This window comes from Biomphalaria glabrata, chromosome 15, assembly GCF_947242115.1.
Source record: "Biomphalaria glabrata chromosome 15, xgBioGlab47.1, whole genome shotgun sequence".
Classification (NCBI taxonomy): domain Eukaryota; kingdom Metazoa; phylum Mollusca; class Gastropoda; family Planorbidae; genus Biomphalaria; species Biomphalaria glabrata.
In genome coordinates, this window is record NC_074725.1 from 18,425,228 (window position 1) to 18,440,956 (window position 15,729).

General features: G+C 38.2%; 1 protein-coding gene across 4 annotated transcripts in view; it reads right to left on the reverse strand.

Annotated features, from left to right (window-relative positions):
- Positions 1 to 15,729, reverse strand: part of LOC106056378 (long-chain-fatty-acid--CoA ligase 4-like) — a 67,438-nt gene that overhangs the window by 21,897 nt on the left and 29,812 nt on the right. The window contains exon 2 of one of the 4 annotated variants that reach the window (XM_056012432.1): positions 7,454 to 7,591. The exons of the other annotated variants lie outside the window; for them this stretch is intronic. The gene's annotated coding sequence lies outside the window, so the exon portion shown is untranslated. The remainder of the gene's footprint in view (positions 1 to 7,453; positions 7,592 to 15,729) is intronic. 4 annotated transcript variants of the gene reach the window in all.

Below are 15,729 nucleotides of genomic sequence, written 5' to 3' on the forward strand. Positions count from 1 at the left end.
ATACTTAGCATGTCATTCATATAGTCATTAAAATACATTTTAAAACAGGTGAATGCATACAATCTCTTATAAAACGTTTCGCTGTATTTATGGTATAAATATATGAACAACACTCAAGGTCGACATAACATTGTTTTAAGTTTTTAAACCAAGCCATTGATAGCTTGACCAAACAGCAGACGGAGACTTGACAGAGTCAGGCGATATTTAAAATGTAACTCCAGTTTCAATAGAAGTTGTCTGGGTTTGTTTTTTGTTTTGCTCTAGTTAAATAACGAAATGTTTCTGTTATTTTCTAAACATTTCAAGAACGGAACATAAGGCAAACGAAGAGCAACCTGACCGATGTGTCAAAGCCAAAGAGTCTTTAGTGGTAAGGACACGTCATACGGCCTCTCCAAAAAAAAAAAAAAAAATCCTACAGATCACAGTACCAGGTGGAAGAAAGCGAAGAATGCAAAGAAAAGATGACATCTTGGAGTTCAAAAACGTATCATTCGTAAAAGACAACCGAGACGGCGAGAAGTCAAGACAGAGTCCATATACCTGGCTAAAGTGCCCACATTCGGTAGTAATTTCCCCAATTCACTTGTTTTCCATGTTTTGAATGTTCCTTCAGGTTTGAAGATCATTTCATCCTAGCCTAAACTTCCTGTAGGTCGACGAGGGATGGCAGGATTAGAACCAGTGACCATCGATACGACAGTTCGTAGCGCACACCACACAACTAGGCAGCATGGCTAGCAGAGACATTGTTGTTTTCTTTCCTCTATTACCAAGAGCACTTTCATGATTCTCACCAACCCCCCCCCCCCCCCCGTTTTGTCCTATAAATTGTAGCATTTCTGTACCATTAATAGCCATTCGTTTTTAATAGAAAACGTTCGGATATTAGGTAAAGTCAAAAATCACCTTTTTAAACTCACATACCCTCCCCCCCCCCCACCTTGTAACAAATCGTAACAAGACTCAACCGCCCCTTCCCCCCGGTAGAGTAACATAACAAGAAAAAGACGTATTTATTAATAATCATTTTCTCAATTACATTTTTCATCATGGTATCGATTAAAATGGGAAAAATATCGATTTCTTTCGGCGCTTCTATGGCGTATTCAGTTGTTTTTCCAAATACTGTACATATACATCGGGTGGCCGACGTTTTTACAATACTCATAACTTCATGGAACTTGGACACAGATCTCGAAAACGATTTTCCTAGAAGTTGATGTATATAGCAGCGAAAAGAATGACTAGCTCGTTGGCCACACTGGGGAAAACTTGCGTTTGATTGTGATAATATTTCAAAGTAAAAAAAACAAACAAAAACAATTTGGCGAGATGACCACTTCTCTTGACAAGACCATACGTCTTTGGCTATTTCCGAATGCGGTATCATACTATTCAAACAGTTTAAAATGAAGTTAATGTCCAGAGACATTGTGCAATCGTCATCTAGATCTATAGAGATCTAGAAATAGGATCAACTCTAGTAGATATATACATTACTTAAACAACATTTTTCTCGGAGATGGGTGGGGCGGGGTAAAAAAATTTCTTTTTTTTTCTTAAATGTAACATTCATTAGTTGTTTTTCTTGATTTAATTAATATATTTTTAAAACCCGTGGTTGAGCCCTTACGCGAAAATCGGACCCGCGAAAGTCCAATGACATTTGAATATTTTTTGTTTTGTTACATAACAAATTTTCATACCCCCCCTTTTCCTCTTGTAACAAATTGCTATGCCCCCCCCCCTTTTATTTAGTCGTTAAGTAATATCCGAATGTTCCCAAAGTACGAAACAAATAGATTTAACATCTCCAATCTATTTACCAAATACCACCGACTCATTGATCACAAAATCTCTAAAACTGTCGTACGTATCCGCATGAAATTTCGTACACAGGTTCCTCTTACCTCCTAGATGCCCACTAAGATCGGTTTTTGAAAGAATCGCAACCCGAGGACAGATGTTCGCGAAAAACAGCAAATTTCTATGAAACCTTTGTATTTTATTTTCGGTATTTCCCCAAAAGGCCGCAGTCTATATATAGAGCATTAAAAAAATATCGCACACATTTCGTATTTTCAAAGCATTTTTTTTTCTTTTCCCCAAGTCTACTTAATTTTACTATACCTTACGTCATCTCTACTTCCTTTTAGAAGCGGACTAAATAAAAAAACACAGCCAATCCTAATAGTATTAATGAGATAGATATAGAGCCTTTTTCTTTTTTTTTCGAGAGAGAGAGAGCAAGTAATAATACTTTATAACATTGTCAAATAACAGCAACTAATCCTAATAGCATTGAAAAGATAAATCTAGATCTATTGTCATTTCGCTACATTCAAAAGTAGTCAAATTAACGATTACAATGGGCCTCATTCACCAAACGTAAACAAACAACATTTAGCCACGTGATTCTCTATCCCTTCTATACAAATTACGTAATACACAATGGCTATCAGTTTTTTTTCGTTGTTTTATCAATATTACCACGTGGCTAAAATGTTGTTTGGCTAAACGTTGTTTGTTTACGATTGGTGAATGAGGTCCATCTAATGAAACCAAGTTGATATTTCTTTTTCTTTAGAGAACAAAAGACCAAGAGAAATGAAGAAACAGGAACGGGAATGTGTACAAAAGACTCACTTCTTGTTGTTGGCTGGTCTGGGGGCTGGAGGGAGGGATAAGTCAAAGTGAGACTAAAATAAACGTGTATGTGTCGGGGCGCATTAAGAAGCAGGTCCTTTCAAATCAAGTCAAAAGTCTATGTTGGAGAAATAACGATGCGCAGGTTAAAAGAAAACAAAATGGGGGGTTCTAGAGAGTGAAAAAAGAGAGAGACAGAAAAGGAAACAGAGCGCGGGCCGTAAACTTTCATTGCAACAGATACACTAGAGTTCACGGGCTTAAAAAAAGTTTGTTAGGTTGGTCGTGTGGCCGGTTTATTACAATTCAAAAAACTGTGTGTTTCGGCCATACTAAACACTATAAAGCCTGGGAACAAATCAAAGGGCGTAGCCGGTGTGTACTGCTAGTGAAACATGAGCTCAAAAGTTGATAGCTCGGAAGAAGTGAGTCAAACATAGACATCAAGATTTAATCCGACCGACACGCCGAGAAAGCAAGCTTGAAACAATCAAATAGTTTGTTTTTTAATACTTTTTTAAAAGCTTATATCAGAGAAAGAATTGCACATTTACAGCTATAATTCTCAATATTGTAAGATGTATTGCACCTTTCTATATCAAACACAGTTTTTTAATTACTTATAATTACCACTTTAATTAATTCAATGGTTAATTTTTGTATTGATCCGTGTTTTGTTAGGGTGTTAGGGGCAGTGAATTATTGTGCAAAGTTACAACTTGCTCCGAGAATGGGATCAACAACGTGTACAAAATGTGTACCAGAGTGAGCTTTTGTAAAAAAAAAAAAAAAAAAAAAACCTATCAATGAACTGCATATCTAGATTTCTAGAACCACGCCATTTTTTTTTTTATGTGTTTTTTTTTTTTTTTTGTGTTTCAAATCTGACACATATTCAGTAATCTCTGTGTTTAGCATACGATACCAGAGCAGTCTGTGCACTGGTTAGAAGAGCTTTCATTCAAAGAAATCCTTGATTCAAGCATGTCAATGCATAGATAGAAACTTACAGGGAGAGATAAGACCGTCAAACAAAAGTCAATCTAGTTTCCCCCCACCCCTCCCCAGTAGAGTGTTTAACCTTGGTTAGTAACTGGTTAGTTGACAGGTTTGAAAGATAATTTTCAAGGTCTTATCTCCCTTCTTACACAACACGCGCCCTTCTCACACAGACCCACTGTTATTACATATATCGCTTTAACATTGTGAGTGTCCAATAGAGAGTCGGGCCGACATAACAGTGTTTCCCAAACTGTGTTCCTCGAGGCCTGAATGAGTGTTTCCCAAACTGTGTTCCTCGAGGCCTGAATGAGTGTTTCCCAAACTGTGTTCCTCGAGGCCTGAATGAGTGTTTCCCAAACTGTGTTCCTCGAGGCCTGAATGAGTGTTTCCCAAACTGTGTTCCTCGAGGCCTGAATGAGTGTTTCCCAAACTGTGTTCCTCGAGGCCTGAACGAGTGTTTCCCAAACTGTGTTCCTCGAGGCCTGAATGAGTGTTTCCCAAACTGTGTTCCTCGAGGCCTGAACGAGTGTTCCACGAACTAGTGGAGTAATTAACGAGTAGGTCCACACGTGAACTGATTCTATTGAATGTGAATACAGAAAATATAAAATTTGGTTTGAGTAGTTCTTCTCGGTAACGGGGAAAAAAGGTAAAACAACATGGCTATGAACTTTGAACGAATCTAGTTTCTGACTCTATATTGAAGCAAAGATACGTAGAATCATAGGATGAACCATTAAATGATTTCAAGTCGAGTTCGTCTGAAGAGTATCGCAATATTTCAAAACAACCTATTATCGTTATTTTAGCTCAGTTGTTTTTGTTTTGTTTGTTTTGTTTTTTGTGCGATGATTTTCTTATTAGGTTGCAACAAAGTCAAAGTCTACACCAGATTGTAGAATTCACCCTAATTCATCTGACCAATGTTGTGCATGATATATATATAAAAAAAGGGCTCTGATCTTCAAGTGCTATCACCAAAGCTCTATATCAACCTTATTTTTTTTTAGTATACATTTTTGTAAGCATTTTATTCTAAATAAATAATAAAGCTTAATGTAGAATAGGGTTTCATTATTTTTATTGTTTTATTTTAACAAAAAAAGGAAATAATCCAGGTTTAAAATATAAGCAAAGGGTTCCGCTAAATTCTCCATAATGTGCGAAGTGTTTCGTTAAGAATGATTTCGTTACCAGATGATCTGTTATAAAATTATATCTATTTCATGTGAGGTCACAGTGCCGGGTTTCTCCTGTTAGCCTATACTCTTATGGACGTTTACACGAGAATAGCACGCTGAGTCAGGGGAAAAAAAAAGAGCATTGTTTAACTCTTTCCCTCCTAACAGATGATACCAACGTTGATTCCATCAGAATGTGGTAAAAAAATTACGGAGAGAAAGAGTTAACAAGCTAATTCTGTCAAGAGGTGACTTTCATTTCTGAGGCTACGACCAAGGTTGCCAAGAAAAATGCTATTGTCATGTTTATGCCTAATATAGTTAAAGATGTTCACATTCATTTCGTCGATAAAACACTATTTATATATTACAAATGTTATTAGGGCTGATGATGGTATGTAGATCTACATCTATTAACCAGGTAGCTATTTAAAAAAAAAAATGAGGAAAGTGCAACGTTTCTCAAACTGTAGCGAGCAGTAGAACACCTTTCTTTGGCCAACGGTTACTGAGCAGGGTGTCATGTGGCCAGCACAACGTCCAATCGCCTTTACTTTCTCCAACTAAGTTGGGTGGACTCGGGGGCACCCTAAAAATCCCGAAATTCTAAATCCCAAACTTCGCCCAGATTGGAACTCAGGGCCCAGGTTCGGAAGCCAAGCGCTTAACCACTCGGCCACCGCGCCCCCTATATTACAAATTGATTGACTAGAACCACTACACAGTATACATTTAGTCTAAGGAGAAAACTATCTGCGGAATTCACGTAACTTTCCGCCACTCCAAAGTCGAGCTCCACAGTCTAGGACTCTACATACGAAACAATGAATGCTTACCCACTCTGGCCATCATTTTATCATGCATGCACATGTGTTGTTGATAACTAGTGTTGTACGCACATGTCTCAGCATGTTGAATGAACATAAACACAACAGCGCGTGTAATAACACAGACAGTAGCATAGCACATAAAATAACAAATTTCGTATTTTCAAAGCTATTTTTTCTTTTCCCTAAGTGTACATAACATAACACCAACAGTAATAACCAAAGAGATTGCCCGAACCAGTCAGATATAGATCTACAAACACAGCACTCAACAGTGGGATAAGGAAGGAGAGAGAAACAGTATACACTCTCCAATGCATTACAGGCCTTCATTTGAAAAGATTGCACCGTCCAACGAATGTAGATATCTACACGGTGTTCATCAAGACGTCCGTGTGACTTTCAACTAGTCTTCTTGGTCTGATCCAGCCCGTGCTTTCCATGGTCGACTGGCACTTTGAATAGAAGTTTTGTATCCTTGTCTAAGTTTGTATAGGTCATATCTATGTATTTCCAAGCAGTGGTTCGGTGCTGCATATAATATAGCAATTCTTATGTCTGCTCATTTGTCTGTGACGCTTACCGCACTTGGGTCAATGTGTTCGTTTATATATATACCACTGTTTGAAAGGTGACGATGGGGACGGTAAATCTATGGTGCTGTACAAGAGGAAACTGAGTACAGGACACGCACCAACCAAGAGATATATACTTGTATAAAGACCCACCTATAGTGACAGAAATTTAAAAGAACAGACTATGTTGAGAAGGCCACGTCAAAAGAAGGTCAGAGAACAGAGGAGTGAAAATTACCTACCGGCAAAAACGAAACAGCAGGTGACCCAAAGGCAGACCACGAATTCGATGGTTTGATGCTGTGGAGGCAGATCTACGACAGCTTTGGGGTTTGGGCGCGCAGACGAAAGACTCGGGAGAGATCTGAATGGAGGGATGTACTGGGGCAGGCCAAAGACCTCCACGGCTGGTAGCATCACTGGGGTGGATGGATGGATTTTAAAGGTGACGGGTGTGTTTGGCTGCTGGTGCCTTTACTTTACTTTAAACATAAATATTTAGGCTGTAGCTGCTTTTGTTCAAAGTCTGTTTTATTAGATTTTAAGTTAAACACTATCAATGAAATACGTCTACATCGGTAAGTTGTACACAAACAGACGACCGAACAGCTACAAAGCACAATAACAATAATGACACAATTCCTACCGTCTTCTTATATAACAGAAACACGATTAACAATGTTGTGTGATGTATGCTCATTTCTACTTCGCTAATAAGAAACTATTGGGAAATATGCTATTCGTTGTAAGAATCGCTATATCTGTGTAGACTGTAGACACAGCACGCTCGCAGCTTGCAAATAAACCTAGATCTATGTACCTGTATCTACAACATGCTTGAAGCTAGCGCATCAAAGACATTTGTTGTTGTCTATGTATAACTTCACGCTAATACATGCACACATTAGGCAAAGGATAGCCCAGGTATGTAGATCTACATCGATTAACCCAGCAGCAATTTTTTTTTAAAAGATGCATGAAAGTGCAACGTTTCTCAAACTGTAGCGAGCAGTGGAACACCTTTCATGTTGACTTTAGAAGTAGTCGAGTAAAAGACTAAGACTTAATGGGGGGGCAACCTCCAGACATTATAGAACACACAAACATACAGATATGGATGGATGGATTAAAAATAGAACCAAACACGAAGTCAACGGTCGGGTAGGAATAAACCAACATATACATATGTAGTAGCCTATATATAATTCTAACTTACCACGATAACAGAACTAGTAGTCAACTAAGTAGTAGGCACTGCAACATGCACTCAGCGACTTCAACATTAAACTCAGCTCGTCAATCAACACACAACTCCAGCGAACTATTAGATCTACTAGACATCTCAAATCCAAGCCTACAATAAGCACAGAAATGCACAGTATGTCAAACATACGAAGTCCAAAGTCAAAGAAAGAACAACAACCACACACACACACAAACTGATAGGACCTTTGAATGGGCTCGCTTCTACTTACACTTTTACAACAGGCCAAGTGCGATAATGTGTTTGTGTGTGTGTGTGTTTAGTGCTACAACGTGTGATAGTGTACATGTCTTTGACTTTCATTCTGTCAATTGCCAAAGTTTGTTTGTTTTTTTTATTGTACCCGCGAGACTCATTATGCAACATTTGGATGAGAAATGGAAGAAGAATTTATGTTAAAAAGCAGTTGGGTGGGAGAGAAAGACAACAATAAAATGAGTTTCAACTTTACAGACACACACAAACTAGTTGACAGGAGATAAAGATGAAAGAAAAAAAAAAGACGGAAAGACAGACAGACAGACAGACTGAGATAGATAGATAGATAGATAGATAGATAGATAGATAGATAGATAGATAGATAGATAGAGATAAATAGATAGATAGAATCCGCTCCAATGAACTTTATTTTTGTTCATGTTAAAAGATATGTAAATGTTCATATTTTAATGTGTTCTGTACTCTCCACCCCCCCCCCCCCCCAAAAGAAACAATTCCAGCCTTCTACTACTTTAGCTTTCAATTGTTTCTTGTTCTAAAAAAGGTTCCCTCTTAGAGTCTAGTTTCTAAAAAGGTTTTAAAAAAAAAAACATAAAATCAAACAGAAAGCGCACAAATATTTATACACCCCCCCCCCCAACTATCTCTCTGCTAAAGGTAGAATGGAAGCCGCCTCTAAAACCAGCCCACCTTTACACGCTCACTATATAGACTTTGACCAGAGCGCTCAGCGCATATTTAGAATAATACCATGACGCGAAATCCGAAGATACACTGCTGTTGTAAGTACGTAACATATACACTAACGAAAAAACAATGGATTCAAAGTCCCTTGAGATTGAAGGCCTCTATCGCTTCACTTGATTACCGTCTATAGGAGTACAGAGGGGAAAGGTGACGAATACCGTTGGGAGGACGTGGAATGGTGTGATAAAATACTTTAGCGACATGCCGAGTGTGCAGGTCAATACAAGCAAGTCTTTATCTCACAGGAAAGTACCAATGTACCCATAGAGTGACAAGTCATGCCCCAATGATGATGGCCAAGGGGAAGTTCATAGATGTTCTAGAAATACTTCAACATGGTAATCAAGTGAAGGAATGAATAGTGAGACGTGAGGGCTGAGTGGTACAAGACAACAGGGTGCTTCATTAAAGGTCTTCCTTTCATATCCCGAGGAGGCTAGAAATGTTCTACTAGAATAGAATAGAGAGTCTGGAGCACTTTTAAACAATTTTTAATTTAAGTCATTGGTTAATATGCATGACTAAATGCATGACACGTAGGACGTAATCATCTTCTTTTTTGAAGTAACGTCTGTATTAAATAAGATAAGATAATGCGGACACCCTCACAGAGTCTGGGACAATATAGTGTGAATATTGGGAGTATGGAAGTACATACTAGGAATACTGAGTCTGGAGTGCATACTAGGAATACTGAGTTTGGAAGTACCTACTAGGAATACTGAGTCTGGAAGTACATACTTGTACTGGGAAAACCAGGTGTAGAGGAGTGTATACTGGAGGAATCATTAAGTACATGCTATAACATTCTATAACAAACACCACACTTTGCATTACTTTGTACGAGGTGTATCACTAGTAAAAACAGGGTTCCAGCACCAAAGTCAATACGAAATTCAAGGACTTTTCCAGGAGAAATTTTAAAATTCAAGGACATAAAATTCGAGCCAAAATATTATTAAACACTAGTCAAAGTTTGTGTAATTTAGGTTTAATAATCAAATTAAATTACTATATTAATGGGATACAAAATTCCTGTCATCACTGTCCAGAGTTTAGAGTAAGAGTAGGTATGTAAAGGGGGGAAATACTGCAAATGGTAGAAACATGTGTTTAAATCTCAAACTTTTAAATTATTTTATCTTAAAGTATATGTGAGTTTGTAGCAAGGGTGGGATGCTGTAAAAAAAAAAAAATTTACGTCATAAAGTACTATCTCAGCTACAAACACACACACACCTAGCTAACTTAAGAATGCCATCTCTCTTTCCAACCTATAAGATCGAAGTCAAGAGTGAAGGTGAACTGGCTCTCAAAGTGGGTCAGAGTTCGCCAGATTAACCAACCCAAAGGTCGAGGTTTAACCAGAAGTGTCACAGACAATCACACTAGCACCCTATGCCCACACACTCATGTAGCGCCTCCAGAACGAATGATGCGCATGTACATGTTGAGGTCAATGACCAAAGTACCTTACACAAGTACCGGTATCTAACACAAGAAGCATTGACATTTGGGAGGGGGGTTGGGACTAAAAAAATGGACTCCTCTCCCTCCCTAACTGTTTTGAAATCAAAAGTTTATTACTTAATAATAATTAAATCGGGTCTCAAACAGGGAAATCCTATGCCGAACTAGGAGTCGACCACTTAGTGAGGTTGTGAAAGAGCGTCGCGTGAGGTTTGCGTGACATTTTCCTTGACAAAAATGAACTACGCATACCAAGAGTTGCGATGACATGGAGGCCAATACGAGGAAAGCGCAAACTTGGCGCCACACCTTCATGGAGGACCTCAGAACAGTGGGCATCAGATGGGAGGAGGCTTCAGACATTGCCAGTAACAGATCTTTATGGAGACAGCTTGCCGCCCAATGCACCGAACGGCGCGGGAGGACCTAAGTCTAAGTAAGTAATAATTAAGTGCCTCATATTCATAATATATAGAATCTATTTACAATAATCACAGTTTAAATGATTAAGAAAGGAAATTTTCAATTTTTATGGTTTGGGTAATGATTTTTAAAATATTTGACCTTTTTCGCAGCGGGATTTTAAAAAATTGACAATGACATGCAGTAGCTCGTCTATTCTTGTTCTATATATAGCCTCCTTCAGTGGCGGAGCGACAATGGATCATCTCATAGAAGTTAAGCCTTCCCCATATTTGGATTTAGCTGCAATGCAGTAGAGGTCTGGATTCAGAGTTTTCCCTCCTAAGTTTACTAGTTAAGTTGCTAGCATTGCCCGTTCTCCAGTCAGTGAGAACAGTTCCGCCGGACTCAATATCTGAGCCACACGTGAAGGTTGTCAGAGGCTATTTGAGATGCATGCTATTTTAAGCATGTGATAGGTATATATATATATAGGTAGCGGAATGCTTATATCTCCATTATCACTTCCTGCAATAACAACCTTACACTCCACCCTACAAATATATTGTGTAAATTTAGTGTCTCTAATGAATTCGGATATGGCAGCGCGTCGACACCTCCTAAATGCCGTTCTTAAAACAGAGGGCGCTCGTTAGCCTTGGCTGACTACCCACCTAGCCCTGCAACTAGACCCAAACATGGGAAACATTTAGGGAGTCAACACGGAGGAAAAATCAATCAGCTTGCAGCACATAGTGCTACACCCTAGCAGAGCCTGCGACGCCGCTGATTCCAAACTGTATCGACATTTGTCATTCCTTTGGATATATCAGCTGCGTGGCAAGGGGGGGGCAGTTGTCATAGCTAATGCCCAGGCATTCATCTTATTTCTATGAGATCATCCATAGTCGCTTCGCGTCTGAAAGGGGCCATATCTACAACTGAACGCGGCTTCTGGCCTCAAACGTTTCCATTACCTGTGTGCGAACATTGTTGTATTGATTGTTGACAGAGGCACGCTCTTACTTGATAGATCAAATCTACACGACGACACAAGCATGCTTAGTATGTTACACAAGGTTAATGCTATGGCGTAGACATAGATCAGAGTTCAAATGGGACAATTTAAGAGGGACAATACGCCCACCCACCCCACTCTTTTTGTTGTCCCACAACCTCTTCAAATAGACCAAAGTCTAACATTCCAGAGTCCGCCTGGAATACCAAATGAACGTCGCCGATTTAAAATGAAGACACACTAGAAGACGCCGAATAGATAGTGTGCATAACCCGCGATGGCTGCTACCTAGCATGACTAGATGTAAATCTCTAGGGTTGGGTTCAATGTCTAGGGTTGCGTTGGAAACGTTGAAAACCATAAACAAATCTAGATTCATGTTGGGTTTGATATTTTGGGGTTTTGGCACAATTCTATATTAAACGCGAGAACACTAAAAGCCAGTCTGTTGATTGGAAAAGAGAAGGGGAGAGTAGGCAAAGAGAAATGTGAAGCTGGCTGGGAAGTTAGGTTATCCTGACCTCGCCATCTGTGACAGAGTGATTTATTGTACCCCTGACACAATTAGTATTTAACGGTCTTTTTTTTTTTTTTTTTTTTGTTAATTTCAACTTGAGAATATTCAGTGTGTTAACGTCCCTGACAGACCGATAGAAGTAATTTTTTTTTTGTTGAAAGTCTTTAAAAAATCTCTTCCATAGAGATGTAGTGAGAGGGAGAGCTTCTCACAAAAGTTTAAAGGCGCTCCCAGTTCCAATAAATTCAACTGGGCAAAGTAAAGATCATCGATCATTGTGAGGCTGATCACACAACAATTACGACCACTGTTGACCACAAAAAGTGAGATCCTAAGTCTATTTCAATTCAATTCAGTTGTTGAAACTTCAAGCGCTTGGCTTCTGAAGACTGAGGTCTCAAGTTCTATTCACTGTGAATGCTTAGATTTTAACTTTTTAGTTTTCTTTCAAGAGAGCCAGTCAGTCCACCCAAATCTGAGATGCTTTGAGGAAGTCAAACAATCGTCATTGTGCTGCCCCCCAAGTTAACTGTGAACAATAGAAACAGAGGAGCTTTCTATCATCTGCCCCCACGTTAACTGTGAACAATAGAATCAGAGGAGCTTTATATCATCTGCCCCCACGTTAACTGTGAACAATAGAATCAGAGGAGCTTTCTATCATCTGCCCCCACGTTAACTGTGAACAATAGAATCAGAGGAGCTTTATATCATCTGCCCCCACGTTAAGTGTGAACAATTGAATCAGAGGAGCTTTATATCATCTGCCCCCACGTTAAGTGTGAACAATAGAATCAGAGGAGCTTTATATCATCTGCCCCCACGTTAAGTGTGAACAATAGAATCAGAGGAGCTTTATATCATCTGCCCCAATGCAACTCTAAGTCTGAAACGTGTAGCTTTGAAGTTTGCATACATTGCATACAAAGTTTTGGTCCTTGATATAAATGCATGTTGCACACTAATAAGCAGGCCTACAGTATATGATAGCATTGAACAATATTCGGTAAACTGGTAGGATCTTTATTTCCTATTGCAATATTTACACACACAAGTGAATTCTCCACAACTATTACTGTACCAAGTCTCAAAATGCCTTGTGCATGTGGCTAACAGTAAAAAATAAATTGAAAAGCAATAAGCTAGAAATATAATTTTTTTTATCAAAGTAGAGCAGCTTCTTAAGGCTTAAAACACAACTTCATTAGAGAGTATGGTATGAACTGTTAGGAACTGCCCTCAATGTCTTTCAATACTTGAAATAAAATATTTACCAGAAAAATGATTCTAGATATTTGAAAGAAAAAAAAAAGTATTTTAAATTAATACACAAGATTTCTTTTGCATAGATATTTGTTTTTTAATTATGTAGATGGTACTTGCACTAAGAAAACATGCACTAAAAAGTGCTACCCGCCTCTTGTTATAATCTATGACAACTTTAGGAAACAAAGAGTACATTTGAACAACAACAACAACAACAACAACAGAGTTATTGCTAAACTTTGCTTATATCAGATCAGACAAGTACATTTTTTACCATATTCAAGATACCACAAAAGTAAATTATAATCAATAGTTAATTAACTAATAGACTATTTGTAAGTTATTGATTCTTTTGCTGTTAGGTAAAGGAAATAATTGTTCCGATTTTCAGCTTGACCTGAGATAGAGTGTCTGAGAAATAACATTTTCCCCTTTCTTTTCACTATTCAGATAGACAGAGAGAGTTGAAATAAGCTTTTTAAAAATAAAAGTCTGTTGTTTTTTTTACAATAAACTTAACAATATCAATTATGCTACATTGAACTTATATGTTCCCAAATTTAAACAATAATAACAACAAAATAAGATTACATTCTTAATGATCGGTCGCTAGTTTGTAGCTCCAAATAGCTAGTACAGCTAAAACGATGTAAGAGTATTATATTTTTTTACACTTGAACTAACTTCTTTTTACACAAAATTGAATATAACTTTTTTATATCTATCTATCAATCTATATATCTATCTATCTATCAATCGACTAGTTTCTAGAGGCACTGTGACTGAGTGGTTAAGCGCTTGGCTTCCAAACCAAAGTGTCCCGGGGAGGAATCCTGCTGAATACTGGGATTTTTAATTTCATGATCTTTAGGGCACCTCTTAGTCCACCCAGCTCTAATGAGTACCTGTTATTTGTTGGGGAAAAGTAAAGGTGGATGGTGAGTTGGTCGTTATGCTGCCCTATAGACTGCACAGTCTGAAAGGGAACTTTTTTTTTAAAGTAGTTTTTACATGCTGCTGTGGCTGGATATTTACATCACTCCACATCATTTGAAATTTGAGTATAAACCAAAAACTGGACATAATTTGTATAAAAATCAAGAATGAAGAAGACTTAAATACTATAGTTAACTTTTCATTTAAGCCTATAGGCTGGTAGGGAAAGAGACACTGTTGTCAAACAGCAAGTTACAGATGTGTAAGGAAAGAGACACTGTTGTCAAACAGCAAGTTACAGATGTGTAAGGAAAGAGACACTGTTGTCAAACAGCAAGTTACAGTTGTGTAGGGAAAGAGACACCGTTGTCAAACAGCAAGTTACAGTTGTGTAGGGAAAGAGACACTGTTGTCAAACAGCAAGTTACAGTTGTGTAGGGAAAGAGACACCGTTGTCAAACAGCAAGTTACAGATGTGTAGGGAAAGAGACACCGATGTCAAACAGCAAGTTACAGTTATGTAGGGAAAGAGACACCGATGTCAAACAGCAAGTTACAGATGTGTAGGGAAAGAGACACCGATGTCAAACAGCAAGTTACAGTTGTGTAGGGAAAGAGACACAGATGTCAAACAGCAAGTTACAGTTGTGTAGGGAAAGAGACACAGATGTCAAACAGCAAGTTACAGATGTGTAAGGAAAGAGACACCGATGTCAAACAGCAAGTTACAGATGTGTAGGGAAAGAGACACCGATGTCAAACAGCAAGTTACAGATGTGTAAGGAAAGAGACACTGTTGTCAAACAGCAAGTTACAGATGTGTAAGGAAAGAGACACCGATGCCAAACAGCAAGTTACAGATGTGTAGGGAAAGAGACACCGATGTCAAACAGCAAGTTACAGATGTGTAGGGAAAGAGACACTGTTGTCAAACAGCAAGTTACAGATGTGTAGGGAAAGAGACACTGTTGTCAAACAGCAAGTTACAGATGTTTAAGGAAAGAGACACCGATGTCAAACAGTTACAGCTGTACCTTTCAGAAACAGAATAATTAGTTAAATCCATTAATTCCTATGTTTAACAAGTTAAGATGACACTTAACTGAAATTATTATCAGTGATTTATTTATCAAAGCTATCAGTTTTTTTTTTGTTAATTTGTTCTTATAGGTGTATAAAGTGGTATATATATTGGAATGTGACTGACCAAAGTGTAGACAAATGACCTAACTTTATTATTTTGTTCACATCAGACACTTTTTTTTTAAAGTTTAAAAAATCTTTTTAACAATGTAGAACTAGATCTAGAAAGCTGCCTGGTTGTGTGATATGCACTCTGTCATTTGATGTTCTCAATGATCCCAGGTTCTAATACTATACTGCCCACCACCATCGCCTGCCACCCTGCACAATGGCTGTTTAAGGTGTAATGATCTTCAAATCTGAAGCAACATCTGAAATCTGTAAAATACTACTGCTAAAACAAAGATACAAATCTAGATTCATCATCATCATCATCAAACTCCATTAGAGTGAGGGCTTGAGAGGCTCAAATCCTCTCTTGCAAAAGCCCTGGACAGAAACCTTGCTGTCTTGCGTAGTGCATAAATGTCGCCATACAGGTCGAGAATTTTGGGTTTCCCAGACCTATCG